Source organism: Mustela putorius, unplaced genomic scaffold (genome assembly GCF_011764305.1).
Source record: "Mustela putorius furo isolate JIRA1106 unplaced genomic scaffold, ASM1176430v1.1 tig00003834_pilon_pilon_pilon, whole genome shotgun sequence".
NCBI lineage: Eukaryota > Metazoa > Chordata > Mammalia > Carnivora > Mustelidae > Mustela > Mustela putorius.
In genome coordinates this window covers 33,181,276-33,198,876 of record NW_025421987.1, presented here as the reverse complement: position 1 = coordinate 33,198,876, position 17,601 = coordinate 33,181,276, and positions in this window count along the sequence as shown.

Sequence of the window (17,601 nt, the reverse complement as noted above, 5' to 3'; positions counted from 1 at the left end):
AGTCCCCACTGAGCAAGGAGCCCAATGCAGGGATCGATCCCAGGACCCTGGAATCATGACCTGAGCCAAATGCAGATGCTTAACCAGCTGAGCCACCCAGGCATCCACAGGAAGTCTTTCCAATTTGATCAGGGGGCTGACACAAGGGGATAAGAAGGTGTTCATCGGAGAGCTCAAATCTGTATTACACAAGTTGGTATGAACACCCCACAATGACGCTTTAAACATATGAAAGTAGAAGCCAAAAAATTAAGATGAAGAAATGATGGAATGATAATTTTCTCTTACAGAATGTTTGGTAATAATAATTTACTTTTTCACTACAATTAAAATTATATGGTTTTTTTCTACAGTGGCCTCCATCTATTTATCACCCAAACTTATACTCATCCTTTAGGAGACATCCAGGTAATATTTTCCTTGTCCTGCCTGTTCTGATTCTTGCCAGTACCCCCTGCCCACCTCCTTCCCCTCCCCCAACCCCACCCCTACCCCCTACCCCTGCCACCTGCTGTAGACATGTTCTGGGTCCCCACCTAGCAGTGACTGACATATTGTATTGTTAAGTTCAGTGTGTGCCTCTCTCTCCTCCGGACTGTGAGTTCAGAGGAGAGACTCACTTTCCAACTCTGTATCCCCAGCGTCACAAAGCCTAGCATATGGTTGGTGCTCAGTAGATCTTTATTTGGTAAATGAGTCAATGTACTTGTGGATGATTGTCAAGGTACGTTGGGTTTCTCCTGAGCCTATTTCCATCAGGGGCTGCAGAACACATTGCTTGTCCTATAAAGAGAATCTATGATAACTTTTCCCAGTTCCTGAGGGATCACTTAACAATTTGGGGATAGGAATTTAATAATTGCTTCCCCAAAGACCTGAAGCAGTTAAATGGCTGGAGAGGTAAATTGAGATCAGGTAGATGGAGATAATTATGAGCCTGGAAGCAGCTACGGCATGGAGAAGAGAGAGATTCCTATAATGACCCTAACAGGACAGGTGTTAATGGCACTGATGCTCCAGGTGACTAAGGTACAGGATATACTCCCTCCCCCAACCCCTCTGCCCCCTTACTACATATTATTTCCTTCAGGCCCCTGGGGAACCACAGATAATCAGCATATTCTCCAAGCCCCTGCGGGAGTGCTTACAACTGCATTTGTCATCCACTTGGGTACTCAGGCACTTATTTCTACATTCGTGTCATCTTATACTCTGAACTCCAAATTTACAGTGAACTCTCTCTAGCTTATCAAGACATACCCTTCACCATTTAGTTCCAGAACCCTGGGGGCACATTAGTATTTTATGTAATCTCTCCTCCCTGTCATCTTCCTCCAGTTCTTTCTGTTATGCTTGGCTCTCCCTGATAATATATTATATAAGGTTGCTGGGTTTCTGTAATTCTCAACTTCACCTCTTGGTTTCTCTTCTCCGATATTACCTGCTCCCTTTAGCTGATGACTGACAACTCCTTTTTACGGTGCTTTGTAAGTTCTGATGTGCACAATTGATGTAGCCATAAAAATAAATGGCCAGGAAAAGGAAGAGAAAGCGAAAGAGAAGTGTTTTTGCTTAACCATTCACCTCCTTTCTTTAATGGAATTGCAGAATAAATTCGCTGGGTGAGTCTATTTAAACACCTCTGTTTCACTGAACTGATATCATTTAGCGATCTGTTTGGAAAACATGGAGCCGTGGGAGCAGTTCAGGATTAACCCGCTGTCTTATTCCTGAAATGCTCTGTATTTCATCTAGGAAACGGGGCAAATTTAAAAATATGGACTACCGGGGCGCCTGGGTGGCTCAGTGGGTTAAGCCTCTGCCTTCAGCTCAGGTCATGATCTCAGGGTTCTGGGATCGAGCCCCGCATTGGGCTTTCTGCTCAGCAGGGAGCCTGCTTCCTCCTCTCTCCCTCTTTGCCTGCCTCTCTGCCTACTTGTGATCTCTCTCTCTCTTTGTCAAATAAATAAATAAAATCTTAAAAAAAAAAATGGACTACCTAGCGATCACACAGGACATGAGGATTTAAAATGTAAACAAATCCTGAAGTCATAAAGTGCAAAAATCGAAGAACTTTCATTTTCCCATTTCTAATTATGAATGCTGTGTAGTTGGCTGCGTTGTCATATTTGGGTATGTTCATATGTTAGTAAGTCCTTGATTTGAAGAAAAACGATTTTAGTACTTGGGTTTTCAATTGTAATGATGTTTTATAGGACTTCAGACTACAAAATACAAGGAGCTATCTTCTTTCTCAGTTTTAAGTTTCCAAGATTGAAAAATTGCACTGGCTTTCCTTAATAATTCTCACCTTGCAAGACATCTATTATTATGGACTTTTATGTTTCTGAGGGAATTTGCACCAATGTTTGTGTGAAGTAAATATGTATTTACCCTTGGCTCTACTTTTCCTTGTCTGCTTTCTGTCTATCTGGGACATATTCCCTCCCATCCTCTTTCATCTGTTCAAGGAAGACAGTGATAGTCACGTGCTGATATTGAAGGAATGCCATAAGGGTTAACATGCAAATGTTTGTGATGTCTGAGTTCTTAATTTATGTAACATCTCTTAAGAACTGTAAACTATTATTATTATGATGCACCGTTTCTGCCCAGGTTTTTCTTCAGAAGTTTGATTTTTGAATCATTTCCTCTCTCTCTTAGAGCTGTATGCATCCTTTCTCTTGGAAGGGTTTGGATTACAAAGATCTTATTTAACTTCCAAATATATTATCTCTCCCTACACATTCTGATTACACACAAAATAGAAAATGCCCAAAAGGCAATCATAAAACTGAAGGGGGTTTTTTCTCCCTCTTCCTTCTCTACCTAGGTTTTTACAGCTATGATCAAAGAGGACAAGTTTTCATTCATTATTTTAAATATTTATTGAGCACCCCCTCCCCCCATGTGTATAGCTGCTGCAGCTGTTTCTGTTACACCAAAGCTAACTAGAGTATAAAAGATAATAGGGATGGTTAGCTACAAGACTGAGAATTTGGGGGCGCCTGGGTGGCTCGGTGGGTTAGGCCGCTGCCTTTGGCTCAGGTCATGGTCTCAGGGTCCTGGGATCGAGCCCCGCATCGGGCTCTCTGCTCAGTGGGGAGCCTGCTTCCTCCTCTCTCTCTCTGCCTGCCTCTCTGCCTACTTGTGATGTCTCTCTGTCAAATAATAATAAAAAAAAAATCTTTAAAAGACTGAGAATTTGACTTTTTTTTGTTCCATCTTTTTCTGGAAATTTGAAGTCTTTTCCTGATGATCTTCATGTAAGGTTAAGGCTCAAATGACAGAAATGGATAGTAATAAGGCAGTTCTATTAAACACACATTTCAATAATTTTCAGCTTCATTTTTAGGCTAACAGTTATGATTCTCATTGTAACCTGTGAGAATTAATTACCACTCATTCTATTTAGGTGCACAAGTTTTCTTCTTCACCATCTAGTGTAAAATGATGGTGTGCTGCCTTAAGCCCTTGGGCAATGTATATGTTAAAATAGGTAAAAATTTTTTATCATAACCTCCATTGGACTTTACATTTAAGTTTCTTAATAGCACTTTAAAAGAAAATAAAAAAGACAAACTAGGGGCACCTGGGTGGCTCAGTCATTGGGCATCTGCCTTGGGCTCAGGTCATGATCCCAGGGTCCTAGGATTGAGCCCCATATCGAGCCCCACATCGGGCTCCCTGCTCAGCGGGAAGCCTGCTTCTCCCTCTCCCTCTCCCACTGTTCCTGCTTGTATTTCCTCTCGCTCTCTGTCTCTCTCTCTGTCAAATAAATAAAATCCTTTAAAAAAGGAAGGGGGTTCGGTGGATAGGGAAAGGGCAGTTGGGATATGAACAGTGGGGAGGGTGTGTGCTATGATGAATGCTGTGAAATGTGTAAGCCTGATGATTCACAGACCTGCCCACCGGGGCAAATAATACATTATATGTTAATAAAAATAATTTTTAAAAAAGAAAGAAAAAAAACACATTTCTGGAAATGGCTTTTTTGTTGTTGTTAGAAACTAGAGCTAAAGTAGAATGGATGCCCAGTCTCATTACAATGATTGAAAAAGTGGCATAATTACTAAAAACCTAGCAAAACAGAGGAACCTAACCTTTTTGGCTTTAGTATCCCTTTTAGAATTCTATGAAAGCTTTGCATGCTTCCTCCAGAAACAGCACACACTTAAGATTTTGCATATAATTTTAGGCGATTCTTAAATCTCTCTTCTCTCTCCCCATCTCCAAAGACACTGATAGACACTAAATGAGATGTTAATTATACCAGGTTAAAATTCCTGACAGTATGAGAAGGATAATTCAGGCTCCAATGTTTGTTTATGGATGTTTTGCTTCTAGGGGGCCTGGGGCCTTTAGGTTGTTTGGTGGAAGAACTTGGAAGAGGTGGAATGCAGAGAGTAAAGGCAGTTGATTTTTTGGGAATCGAAGAAAGGAGTAGTCTGTGGAATGCAGTGGCTTGGAGATGGTTCCAGTGAGGACGTTTAAGAATGAGTGAAGTCGGGGCGCCTGGGTGGCTCAGTGGGTTAAGCCGCTGCCTTCGGCTCAGGTCGTGATCTCAGAGTCCTGGGATCCAGTCCCGCATTGGGCTCTCTGCTCAGCAGAGAGCCTGCTTCCCTCTCTCTCTCTGCCTGCCTTTCCATCTACTTGTGATTTCTCTCTGTCAAATAAATAAATAAAATCTTTTAAAAAGAATGAGTGAAGTCTGGGCCCCCGGTTGGCTCAGTTGGTTACGGGAGTGACTCTTGATTTTGGCTGAGGTCATGATCTCAGAGCTATGGGATTTGCTTAAGACTCTCTCCCTCTGCCCCTCCTCCCCATTCCCACTCACACATGTGCGCACTCTCTCTCCAAAGATCTGGGTGGATGAACGTAAGAAGGGTCCTTTAGGCTGTACATACCATGACAACAGGGGCCCTACATGTTTTGTTCTTCACTGTTCTTCATTGTTCTTCAATGTATATATACATATACAGTGTGTATGTATAGTATAGATAGTATATATCTGTAGAACAGATAATGTATATCTATCTATCTATAGGCTTGCTATCAATTTAAATATATCTATATAAATATAGACAGAGTGCTTTGTGTCTCATTTCAGGTGAGGAGCTTGAGCCAAGAGCAATGCAATCAACTGAGGGCTGGAGTTCCACCTGTGCCTTTGACGAAAAGTGACCGAGGGGAACGATGGCCACTGGTCCACGTATCTCTAGTGAACAATGAGGAGCACGGCAAGTGTTTTTATGAGTTATTGGGAGGCTAAAGCTGCAAAATTAAATACTGAATTTGATTGCTCAGGAACTAAGAAAAAACAGAAGTTTTTTTAATCCAGTATTTTCTTTTCTTTTTTAAAGATTTTATTTATTTATTTGACAGACAAAGATAACAAGTAGGCAGGGAGGCAGGCAGAGGAGGAAGCAGGCTCCCTGCCGAGCAGAGAGCCCTATGCGGGGCTTGATCCCAGGACTCTGGGATCATGACCTGAGCTGAAGGCAGAGGCTTTAACCCACTGAGCCACCCAGGCCCCTATCCAGTCTTTTCTTATGCAATTCTGATGGGCCTTACCACTAGACTTCGGGAGGGGTGATTCCAAAGGGAGAAATGGGTCCCTCCACCCACCTCCCCTGCAGCAGAGGAGCTGCCCCGGGGTTCATTGTGCCTCCTCCAGATTACAGTTGTCCCCTGAATACTGCACCCAATTTCCCACAGTGGGAGGAGAGAAGGAAAGCCTTTGTGGGACAACTGAGTCATTTTAAACTTGGACTTTCCCCCTCTCCTCTTTGAGAACCAATTTGAAAAGAGCTGTTACCATCCCACACTGAAGCTGCTTCCTCCCCACCCCCATCTCTCTCCTGGCCTCCTCCCTCTTCTTCCCACCTGAACGTGTGGGCTCCCCTACCTGCCGAGTCATTGCTGCAGTGAGGTGAGTCAGCTGTGGCTTTCCTTTGTTGGGAGATGTAATTTAACCAGTAGCTATCATTTAATTAAACCCCGAGTCACTGGTGAGCATTTTCTTATTTATGTCTTTATCGACTACGTAGCTATACATGTATTTGTCTTTCTTATCCATCTAATGCAAGTGACAAGTCTTCCCCTCTTAAAACATGGACCTTACCCACAGCAGGACTCTGTCATTTCACCTTTAATTCCCTACTGATTGTAATGAATGAAATGATCATAAAGTGAAGTGCCTGAAGCCCAACATGTTCAAAATGAGGAGAAGGGGCCATAGCACAGCCCAGTCACAGAGCATGTATCTACCTCTGTGTGTGTGGGTGTTCTCAGACCTGGCGCTTCCACCAGGAGGGGCAATAATAAAATCATCAGCACGTTACTCCTGTCCTCCCTCCACCCCCTCAGAAGAGCCTTTACTTATCTTCTTCCTCCTTTCCCTTGTTTTTGGGGTTTGCCTGCTTACTGAGAGCTCTTCATTCTCTTCTCTGTGTCCTGACCCCAACAAGGGCCAACCTCGCTCCCCTGCGAGGGCCCCCCACCCTGCCCAGATCAGGGAGTGGGGCGGGGCTGAAGTGGGGACAATCAATCTAATTCTGATACTGGGTATTGGGAAGACTGTGGTCACCACACATTTCTGCCACATCCATCATAAGGGTAATATTTTCATCTTTGATTTGCTGTACTCCTCTGCCTGTTTGAATTGTGGAAACTGGGAGAGGAAAAAACAGCATAATTTATTCACCTTCTCCTACACCGAACAAAATAGGCTCATTTTTAGTCATTACAAATTTGGATGACATTACTGAGCTTACTGTTTTGGAGAAGCCCAGGGTAAAGCCTATTTAGAGTGGATTACTTTTGATGAGAAGCCTATGAATTTGAAATTTTGATTTCAGGTGCAGGGTCTGTAATTTCGATACAACTGGACTTTTTTTTGTTTTTTTTCTTTTCACTGCAATGATAAAAAAAACATACTGAACTGATCTTTTTAAAAAGATTTATTTCTTTACTTGAGAGAGAGAGAGTGCATATGAGTTGGAGGAGGGGCAGAGGGAGAGAATCTTTAAGCAAATCCCTTGCTGAGCCTGGAATGCGAGGTAGGGCTCAATCCCACAACCAAGAGTCTGACACTCAACTGATTGAGCCACCCAGCGCATCAACCTGAATTTTTTAGTAGAGCATTGTGAAGAGTGACCTGAAATTACCAGCTATGGGTGTGACAAATACTTTCTTAAAATTTTCTATGCCCCTGGGTGCCTGGGTGGCTCAGTTATTAAGCGTCTGCCTTCCGCTCAGGTCATGATCTGGGGGTCTTCGGATCCAGCCTTGCATCAGGCTCCTTGCTTAGCGGGAAGCCTGCTTCTCTCTCTACCCCTGCCTGTTGCTCCCTCTGCTTGTGCTCTCTCTCTCTGTCAAATAAATAAAAGCTTTAAAAATTTTTTTCTGTGCGCCTGTTTCCTTAGCTATGATATAGGAATGGTAGTACTTCACAGAGTTGTTGTGGGGATGAAATGAAATGAGAAAATGTATATGAGAAACAATTGAGTACCTGGCCTATCATAAGCATTTGTTAAATGTTTAATAATCATCTGTGGTGTACTAGTGCTGTGGCATTAAAAGGGTATTCTTGATGTATCAGTAAACTCAGTAACCCAGCATTTTGCTGTTTGAGATAGAGCAATTTAAAAAGAAGGGAAAAAAAAGTCAGTCTGTTACTTGTGACCTCATCTTTTCTATTTTCTAAATTTCTCTTTTCATTTTTAATTCAACCTATGCCATTTTGATCTTGTAAGATCTAGTTCTTGATGTTTCCTTGCAATGACATTTCTTTTTACAGTTGTTGATATTTGGGTTACTGCGTGGCTCAGTCAGTTAAGCATCTGACTCTTAATCTGAGGTCAGGTCTTGATCTCAGTGTTGTGAGTTAAAGCCCCGCGTTGAGCTCCATGCTGGGTGTGGAGCCTGCTTTAAAAATTAAAAAAATAAAAGAGTCAAATTGATGTGAATACATTAGGGGATCTTAACACACCACACTCAGTGATGGACAGATCATCCAAGCAGAAAATCAATAAAGGAACAAGAACATTGAATGACACATTTGACCAGATGGACCTCATAAACATATACAGAACATTCCACCATAAAACAACGGAATACTCATTCTTCTTGAGTGCACATGGAACTTTCTCCAGAATAGACCACACACTGGTCACAAATCAGGGCTCAACAGATACCAAAAGAAGTGTCTTCATTTTCATTGGTTTCCATGAATTGTTTAAGTTCTTCTTTGACTTCCTGGTTGATCCAAGCATTCTTGCCATTTACTATAGGTTATGGACCAATGTGTCTTCATTCTCACTGGTTTCTGTGAATTGTTTAGGTACTTCTTTGATTTCCTGGTTGATCCAGACATTCTTAGCTCAAACAATACTTAGCTTCCAAGTATTTGAATTCCTTCCAAACTTTTTCTTGTGGTTGAGTTCCAGTTTCAAAGCATTGTGGTCTGAGAATATGCAAGGAATAATCTCAGTCTTTTGGTATAGGTGGGATTTATCCATAGGATGCAAGGGTGGTTCAACATTCACAAATCAATCAATGTGATAGAACAAGTCAATAAGAGAAATGACAAGAACCACATGGTCCTCTCAATTGATGCAGAAAAAGCATTTGAAAAGATACAGAATCCATTCCTGATTAAAATGCTTCAAAGTATAGGAATAGACGGAACATTTCTCAACTTCATGAAATCTATCTATGGAAAAACCACAGTGAATATCATCCTCAGTGGGGAAAAGCTGACAGACTTCCCTTTGAGATCAGGAACATGACAAGGATGTCCACTTTCGTCACTGTTGTCCAACATAGTACTAGAAGTCCTAGCAACAGCAATCAGACAACAAAAAGATATAAAAGGTATTCAGATTGGCAAAGAAGTCAAACTCTCTCTCTTTGCAGATGACATAATGCTTTATATGGAAAACCCAAAAAACTCCACCCCTAAATTACTAGAACACATACAGCAATTCAGTAATGTGGCAGGATACAAAATCAATGTACAGAAATCAGTTGCTTTCTTATACATGAACAATGAAATATAGAAAGGGAAATGAAAGAATCCATTCCATTTACTATAGCACCAAGAACCATAAGATACCCGGGAATAAACCTAACCAAAAAGGTAAAGATCTGTACTCGATGAACTACAGAACACTCATGAAAGAAACTGAAGAAGACACAAAAAGATGGAAGACAATTCCATGGTCATGGATCAGAAGAATAAACATTGTTAAAATGTCTATACTGCCTAGAGCCATCTATGCTTTCAATATGATCCTGGTCAAAATTCCACCAGTATTTTTCAAAGATCTGGGAACAGACAATCCTAAAATTTGTATGGAACCATAAGAGACCCTGAATTGCTAAGGAAATGTTGAAAAAGAAAAACAAACCTGGGGGCATCACATTTCCTGATTTCAAGCTTTACTACAAAACTGTGATGACTAAGACTGCATGGTACTGGCACAACAACAGACACATAGACCAGTGGAACAGAGTAGAGAGCCCAGATATGGGCCCCCAACTCTATGATCAAATAATCTTTGACAAAGCAGGAAAAAATATACAGTGGAAAAAAGACAGTCTCTTCAATAAACGGTGCTGGGAAAATTGGACAGCTATGTGTAGAAGAATGAAACCTGACCATTCTTTTACACCATACACAAAGTTAAACCTGAAATGGATAAAAGACCTCAACGTGAGGCAGGAATCTATCAAAATCCTAGGGAAGAACATAGGCAGTAACCTCTTCGACATTGGCCACAGCAACTTCTTTCAAGGTATGTCCCCAAAGGCAAAGGAAAAAAAAGTGAAAATGAACTTTTGGGACTTCATCATGATCAAAAGTTTCTGCAAAGAGAAGGAAACAGTCAACAAAACAAAGAGACAACCCATGGAATGGGAGAAGATATTTGCAAATGACACTACAGACAAAGGGCTTATATCCAAGATCTATAAAGAACTCCTCAAACTCAACAGACACAAAACAGATAATCATGTCAAAAAATGGGCAGAAGACATGAACAGACACTTCTCCAAAGGAGACATACAAATGGCTAACAGACACATGAAAAATGTTAATCTTCATTAGCTATCAGGGAGATTCAAATCAAAACCACATAGAGATACCACCTTACACCAGTTAGAATGGCCAAAATCAATAAGACAGTAACCAGTGTGTGTTGGAGAGGATGTGGAGAAAGGGGAACCCTCTTACACTGTTGGTGGGAGTGCAAATTGGTGCAGCCACTTTGGAAAACAGTGTGGAGATTCCTCAAAAATTTAAAAATAGAGCTACCCTATGACCCTGCAATTGCACTAGTGGGTATTTACCCCAAAGATACAGATGTAGTGAAAAGAAGGGCCATCTGTACCTCTTCTTTGGGTAGAAGGGCCATCTGTACCCCATATTTTAAATGTTCATAGCAGCCATGGCCATAATCACCAAACTGTGGAAAGAACCAAGGTGCCCTTCAACAAATGAATGGATAAAGAAGATATGGTCCATATATACAATGGAGTATTATGCCTTCATCAGAAAGGATGAATACCCAACTTTTGTATCAACATGGACGGGACTGGAAGAGATTATGCTGAGTGAAATAAGTCAGAGAGTCAAGTATCATATGGTTTCACTTACTTGTGGAGCATAAGGACATTGGGAGGACATTGGGAGATGGGGAAGAGAAGTGAGTTGGGGGAAATCGGAGGGGGAGACAAACCATGAGAGACTGTGGACTCTGAGAAACAAACTGAGGGTTTTGGAGGGGAGGGGTGTGGGGGGTTGGGTGAGCCTGATTGTGGGTATTAAGGGGGGCACGTATTGCATGGAGCACTGGGTTTGGTGCATAAACAATGAATTTTGGAACACTGAAAAAAAATTTTTTTTTAATTTTTAAATAGGGACGCCTGGGTGGCTCAGTTGGTTAAGCGGCTGCTTTGGCTCGGGTCATGATCCCAGCATCCTGGGACCGAGTCCCACGTCGGGCTCCTTGCTTGGCAGGGAGCCTGCTTCTCTCTCTGTCTGCCTGTGCTCGCTCTCGTGCTCTCTCTCTCTGACAAATAAATAAGTAAAATATTTAAAAAAAAATTTTTAAAAAAAAATTAAAAAAAAAAATAAATAAATAAAATTGTCAGTATCACTCTAAGAAAGACAGAAAACCAGAAATTTGCTAGCTTGTTCTCTTGATGGGGGCTTTTCCTTCTGTGAAATCAACTGACCCCAGGACAGAGGGGAGAGATGGTGGGAAGTCTGGCTCATGCTGCCAGAAGAGTCTAAACCGTGTTTGAGGCACAAAAGGAGAGAGGGAGAAACGTTTCCAGACAACCTCGATCTTTTCTTTCCTGTCTTTCCAGAAGGTGAAATAAACTTCACCAAACTTCTTTTAGTTTCTTTGTGGTTCCTGTGGAATGGCCACATTTCCTCTCTGTAAGTGCTCATGAAGCAGAGATTTGGGAAGAAGAGGGTGGGAGTTGAAGCTCATCCCTTGACTCTTGTTCTGTCTCCTGCTTTAAAACTCTGCCAGCTTTGGCTCTTCCTGGGGATATCTGTGGGAAACGAAAGGCTGCTGCGGAACCTAAATCCACAGATTCACTGTCTGGAACAGTCACATCTCATCCCCTCCCCCCTCAACTGGTGAGATCTTAATAATCTACTAGTAGGAAAAACAATGTAGGAGGAAGGAATTCTTTATCATATTTTAAGATCTGGGCTTCCTGGATTTGTTTGCTTCTCCATTATTTATGGCAATAAAGAGACAGCCTTGTCCTTGTGCTGAGCAAGGGAGATCCTCTGTCTTTGAGTGGCCCTTAGAGGGCTTGTCCCTTGCAGGTCTGACTACCTGGAGTCTGCTGGGGTAAGGTGGTGGGAGCTTCTTAGCAGAAGGCCCTACTTCTGTGTTGTCAGTAATCGTTAAACTTATTTCTGTAAGGACACACACCTCATTTCCTGGGCTTCATGGTGATCTTCAGGAAAATTAAGGGACTATCCTCACTGATACCTTAATTCCACCCCAATTCCAATATTAGAAAAGGTATACCTTAGGAGTCAGAATGAGGATTTAATTAACTTCCAGATTTCTGAATTTTTAAAAAAATGCACCCTGTTGTATTAAATGTTCAATATCCTATTATACACCACATTCATAATGTAATCCTACTTTTATATGCTTATTAAACTTGAGACTTTTAAAGAAATCACTTGATTGCTATCCACTCAATATTTACCTATTTAATTGAGAATGATCATATGTCACATAAAATATTTCAGGAGTTGAAAACTCTTCCTTTACATATTAGAAACACACAAATAATCTGAGACCAGGAATTCCAAAGTCACTACATTTGATTGGGTCAAAGATGCACATTTTTTCACATTTTGATGTCATCAGAATTAGAATTTGCCTTACAATAGCAAGCATCTTAGCATTGTGTTATAGATTCTTTGGTGATACTTTTCTTTTTTTAATGATACTTAAAATAATAACATGCTTATAATTAATGGCATATTAGAGTTATTGAAATATAGCAAACAACTTTCTAGTCTTACATAAATGTATCTATCATAAATGTTAATCCTTAAACTTAAATGAACACTCATGAACCTAATATATCCTAACATAACCATTTTAAGAACACATGGCTATGTTGAACATTTTTGATTCAGTGAAAATTTCCAACTCGAACCTAAGCTGGGACTTCACATGTCCGGACATGATGTGTGATCCTGAGCATGCATATGAGATGTTAACATACATGAGCTAATTCATATGAAGTATTCTTCATTGTGTATTGGTTTGACAGGATTTCAAATCCACTTGTTTATGATTTAAGTGAAGTTCATTTTAATCTACTTGTTTATGACAAAGACAAAAGGAAAACATTCTTGTTTTGGTATAAGAATGAAGTGTATTGTGTGAGGATGCCATCATCGCATCTGTTCTCTGAAGTCATTAGCTCAGCTGCTGAGGGGCCCCTGTGGGGGCTTATTGATAAAAAGCATATGAAGAAATAACTATGGCAAAGGAACATTTTGAGTATAAATACTGAGACTTCATGAGGGATATCAGGGATTGTTCTGTCGAGGCAAGGCGACATTTTGCTGATCTAAATAATTTTCTGAAGACCTTGGGGCAATTTGCTCTTGCCACGGTAAAGGCAACTCTTTTACCAGCAGTGGTGAAAGCCATGCAGTGGCCCTGCCATGGGGGGGGGGGCGGGGGGGTGTGGATCTGCCAGCCTGTCAACACCAGTGTAGGCGTTCCCTAGCAACGAGCTCTAGCAACAAGGGACTTCTACTTCTGCATCGGCAGCTGGCCCTCAGCTCTCAGTTGGCTAAATACTCCCCAGCCCCCAATAACCAACTTGTATAAAGGTGCATCTCAACTAAATTTGGGCTTTTTTTCCCTTTCATCTTCCCTTGCCTGGAACAATAGGGGGATTAATCTATCACGGATGTGGAACATGTTATTTCTGTATTATTTTCTTAAGAGGCATTATCCTAGATGCTGTTGGCTTGTGAAATTCCCTCAGCAAACCTGTGTTAAATAAATTGTTGGCAAAGACAAACTCAGTCTCAGAGCCTAATTTGCCTCCTCAAACAAAACATACTTGGAGGAAAAAGAATGTTTCATTTCGGTGTCTGCGACCAGACACAGGCATATCAGTTGGGTTTGCTGGGAAGCCGACACTGAGATGAAGTTGCGAGTATGGTTTCTTGGGGAAATATCCATGAAAGATCAAAACAAGAGGACCTGCATTGCGCATGGAAAGCCTACTGATCTGACAAAGTCTTGTCCAGCCCAGTGGGGAGCTCTGGAGCAGAGATTGTTGCTGAGACTGTCTCCTAACTGAGCAGAAATGTCCTGGTCTTAGTACCCCTCACTCGACGCTGACTTTTTCCCAGGAAGAGCATGAGGTGAGCTCTTGAAAGTTGAGTTATTCTTGAGCAAGTTATGGCTGGTGGATATCAGTGAACTCTACTCCTGGCAAGAAAAAAATGGGTTCTTCCTTGATGGGAGATCTGAGAACTGCCCTGGGCAGTGTAGTGTCCGTCTTAGGTAGCAGTTCTTATCCAAGGACTTGCATCTGAATCCTGGAGTGAGGGCTGTGACAATAGCTATGTCTGATCTAAGATTTTAGTCTGCTCACACACTGACAGGTTAGCCTGGCACAGTGCCGTGGATGCTGACAGAACACATGAGGCTCCCACCTCAGAGACAAAGGACTTTACGACTTACGACATAGTAGCTAGTGTGTTTGCTCATTCCCACAGGGCGATGGAAATAGGGCTAGTTGATGTCTGCACATCCACTGGGGTATGTCACGGGAGAAGAATCTGAAGCATGGGAAATCTAAATCTTTTACAAAAAAAGTATAATAGGCAGGGAGCCTGCGTGACTTTTGCTCCAGAGGACTGTAAGCAAATCTGCCCCTCACTCCAGAGGCAGACACTCTGCCAACATCCTTAAAGACAAGGCTTTTGGCTATGCAAACATCCTTAGAGACATAATCCAGAACAAAGGCAGCCAGTATATGTACTTACAAGCTGTGCAGAAATGCTAGAGACCCACAGAGAATTGTTTCCCAACAAGGTGTTCCAAACAGTCACTGAAGGGAATATTTTTATAAGTGACTTGGGAAAACATGGGCACGAAGAAGAAAGACAACTCTGCCTTGGTTCTAAAGTGACAGCTTTGAGAGCTAGTAGGGAGGAGGACATTCTTCCTACTTCTTATAACACTGAAGGACTTTGGCTGAGAAGGAATCATGGGGAGGTCATGCCGTGTAGGCATCTCGAGTGTTCGAAGTTTGAGGAGTGCCAGGAAGAAATATTACTGGCATGAACATCAGCGCTCTCACTGGCTTCTCTTGTCCGTGTGGGACTAACAGTTTGGGCCACAGCCTGAAAACCATGGGAAGATGATGAGAACCTTGAAGATATTCTTCCAGAGTCTCCAGAGAGGGCTGGGCAGGGGTGCAGGGGCTCACTTGTCATGGGACCGGTTTCTGTCTCCTAAGCAGGTGAGGATAAGAGGCAGAGAAATTTGAGATGTAACCATTAATATAGTCCTACCAGTTCCCAAATGCTGGGAGACCCGTCTCAAGAAAGTCAGGTCAGACCAGTGGTGCTTACTCAGTAGTGCTCACGAGTTCTTCGATGTATGAATGGCTATATTTAGTAACTCTTTTCAGCCTAATTATAGTTGGCAGTGTGTCTATTTCCATTTTTGTCCCTTAACCTTCCTTTCTCCAGAATGCTGAAAGGAAAGACTGAGTAAGCAATTGAGTTCATCTGATTAAAAAAAAAAAAAAAAGAAAGAAAGAAAGTTTTAAGATTACTGAAGAAATCTCTCAGGCATGTTTGGAAGCTCAGTTCAATATTTATCTCCTCTTAGAAGCTGGTTTATCCCAGATTCTTCTTCCTTTATCTGGTACAACTAAATCTAGGGATGGCAAAAAAAGGTTTCACCACATATATGTAATGATTTGGGACAGATTAGCTGGAGTACTTTGTTGAGAATTTGTGAGACCATGTCCCAGCTCTTGGAGAAGGCAGCCATGAGCATTGTGGTCCATGAGGTTGAGGTTTATACGGAGCCTGCAACAGGCATATTACATATTTAATAATAACCCACGAGTTCTTTAAGAGATTTTTCACAAAAGACAGCTTTCTTTTCTTTCTTTCTTTTTTTTTTTTTTCACAGAAGCAATGAAATCTCATGAAACAGTGTTCCTTTTCCAAACGAGTTGGGAAAACACTGCAAATTATGAAGCTCTTGGGAATGCACAGTGAACCTTACCATAACAAAGTCTATGAGAAATTGCACATTATAGAAACTGCTCGAATATATATAATCTAGAATCTTCATGTTTTTTTTTTTTACTACAGAATCTATTTTCTCCATAATAATCCTAACAAAGTAGTCATCACATAATACCCTGTGGTAAGCTTTGTTTTATTCTTTTGTGCATAATATAACTCTTAAATTATTTACCCTTTTATGTTTTTGTTTCTCTTTCACTACAGCTGACCTATAAACTTGTTGAGAACAGGAACTATGCCCTACACTTCTTGTATGTGTTTCAGAGTCTAAATCAATGCCATGTACATAGTTGGAGTTTAATATGTTGTTGTTGTTGTTGTTGTTTTTAATGTCTTAAACTAAGTTTACAAAACTTCCCCCTTATATGTGGTCTTGCTTTCTGTGGCTTCAGTTTCCCTCGGTCAACCACGGCCCAGTAGCAAATAATTCTCGTTTGGACATATGTTCAGGAGGTCAATAGTAGCCTATTGCCATGTCACCGTACCTGTGTCATTCACCTCACTTCTCATCACATAGCCATTTTATCATCTCACCTCATCACAAGAAGAACGAGTACAGTACAATAAGATATTTTGAGAGAGAGACCCCATTCATGTAACTTTTATTACTGTTTACTATTATAATTATTCTATTTTACTATTAGTTTTTGTATCTCTTACCATGCCTAATTTATAAATTAAACTTTATCACAGGTATGTGTGTACAGGAAAAAAACAGATAGACAGAGGGTCTGGTGTTATCTGCCCTGGAGGTCTTGGAACATAGCCACCACGGAAAAGGGGGGGCTGCTGTACTATAGTAATAATAATGACTCTGGGTACTTCAAAGATTCACTGGTGCGTTCCCAGTGCTTAACATGTTGTTCGAATTGAATTAAAATTTGTTGCATGTTAGAATTATGGGTTAAGACAGATGAGGATACTAAGATAAAATGGTTCTTGAATCGAAGGAGCCCAGAGGCTTTTTGAGGCCATTTAAAAATTTTGTTTTCTTTTTACTTTTTTCTAGCTTTATTGAAGTATGACTGACATATAACATTGTGTGAGTTTAAGGAATACAAGATGATTTGATGCACATATGTATTGTAAAATGTTTACCACAACCAGGTTAGATAAGACATCCTTCACCTTGTTGTAGTTGTTGTTATGGCGAAAGCATCACAGCTCTATCCTAATAGCAACTTTGAGTCTAGGATTCAGTAGTGTGAGCTATAGTTACCCTCCAGATCCCTCAGATCCCTGGCACTTATTTGTACCCTTTATCCAGCATCTTTCACCATGGCCCCCCAAGCCTCTGCCCCCGGCAGTTACAGTTTTACTCTCTGTTCCATGAGGTTGCTGTTTTTAGATTCTACATGTAAGTGCGATCATACACTATTTGTCTCTCCATGTCTGACTTCTTTCACTTAGCATAATGTTGAGACAACATCTAAATAAAGACAATGGGCTCATGTTGCGGCAGCAGAGGCTGAAGTGAGAATATAGAGATGAACCTGCCTGAGCGTGCTGGCTTCCCTGGAATGGGTTATCTGAGATGCAGTCCCGTGGGGACTGAAGGTGCTGTCTGCTTGGATGCTTCGGAAGCAGTATATAGCAAGTGATGACGTCCTTTTTCCGGGCTAGACTGCCTACGTCCAAGGCTTTGGTCTGCTGCTTGCTATCTGTATGACTCGAGTCAATCTCAACTGCTTATTATCTAGACAAAGAAGTAAAAACAGTGCTTAGCTTGTCGGGCTCTTATGGGGCATTCAATAAGA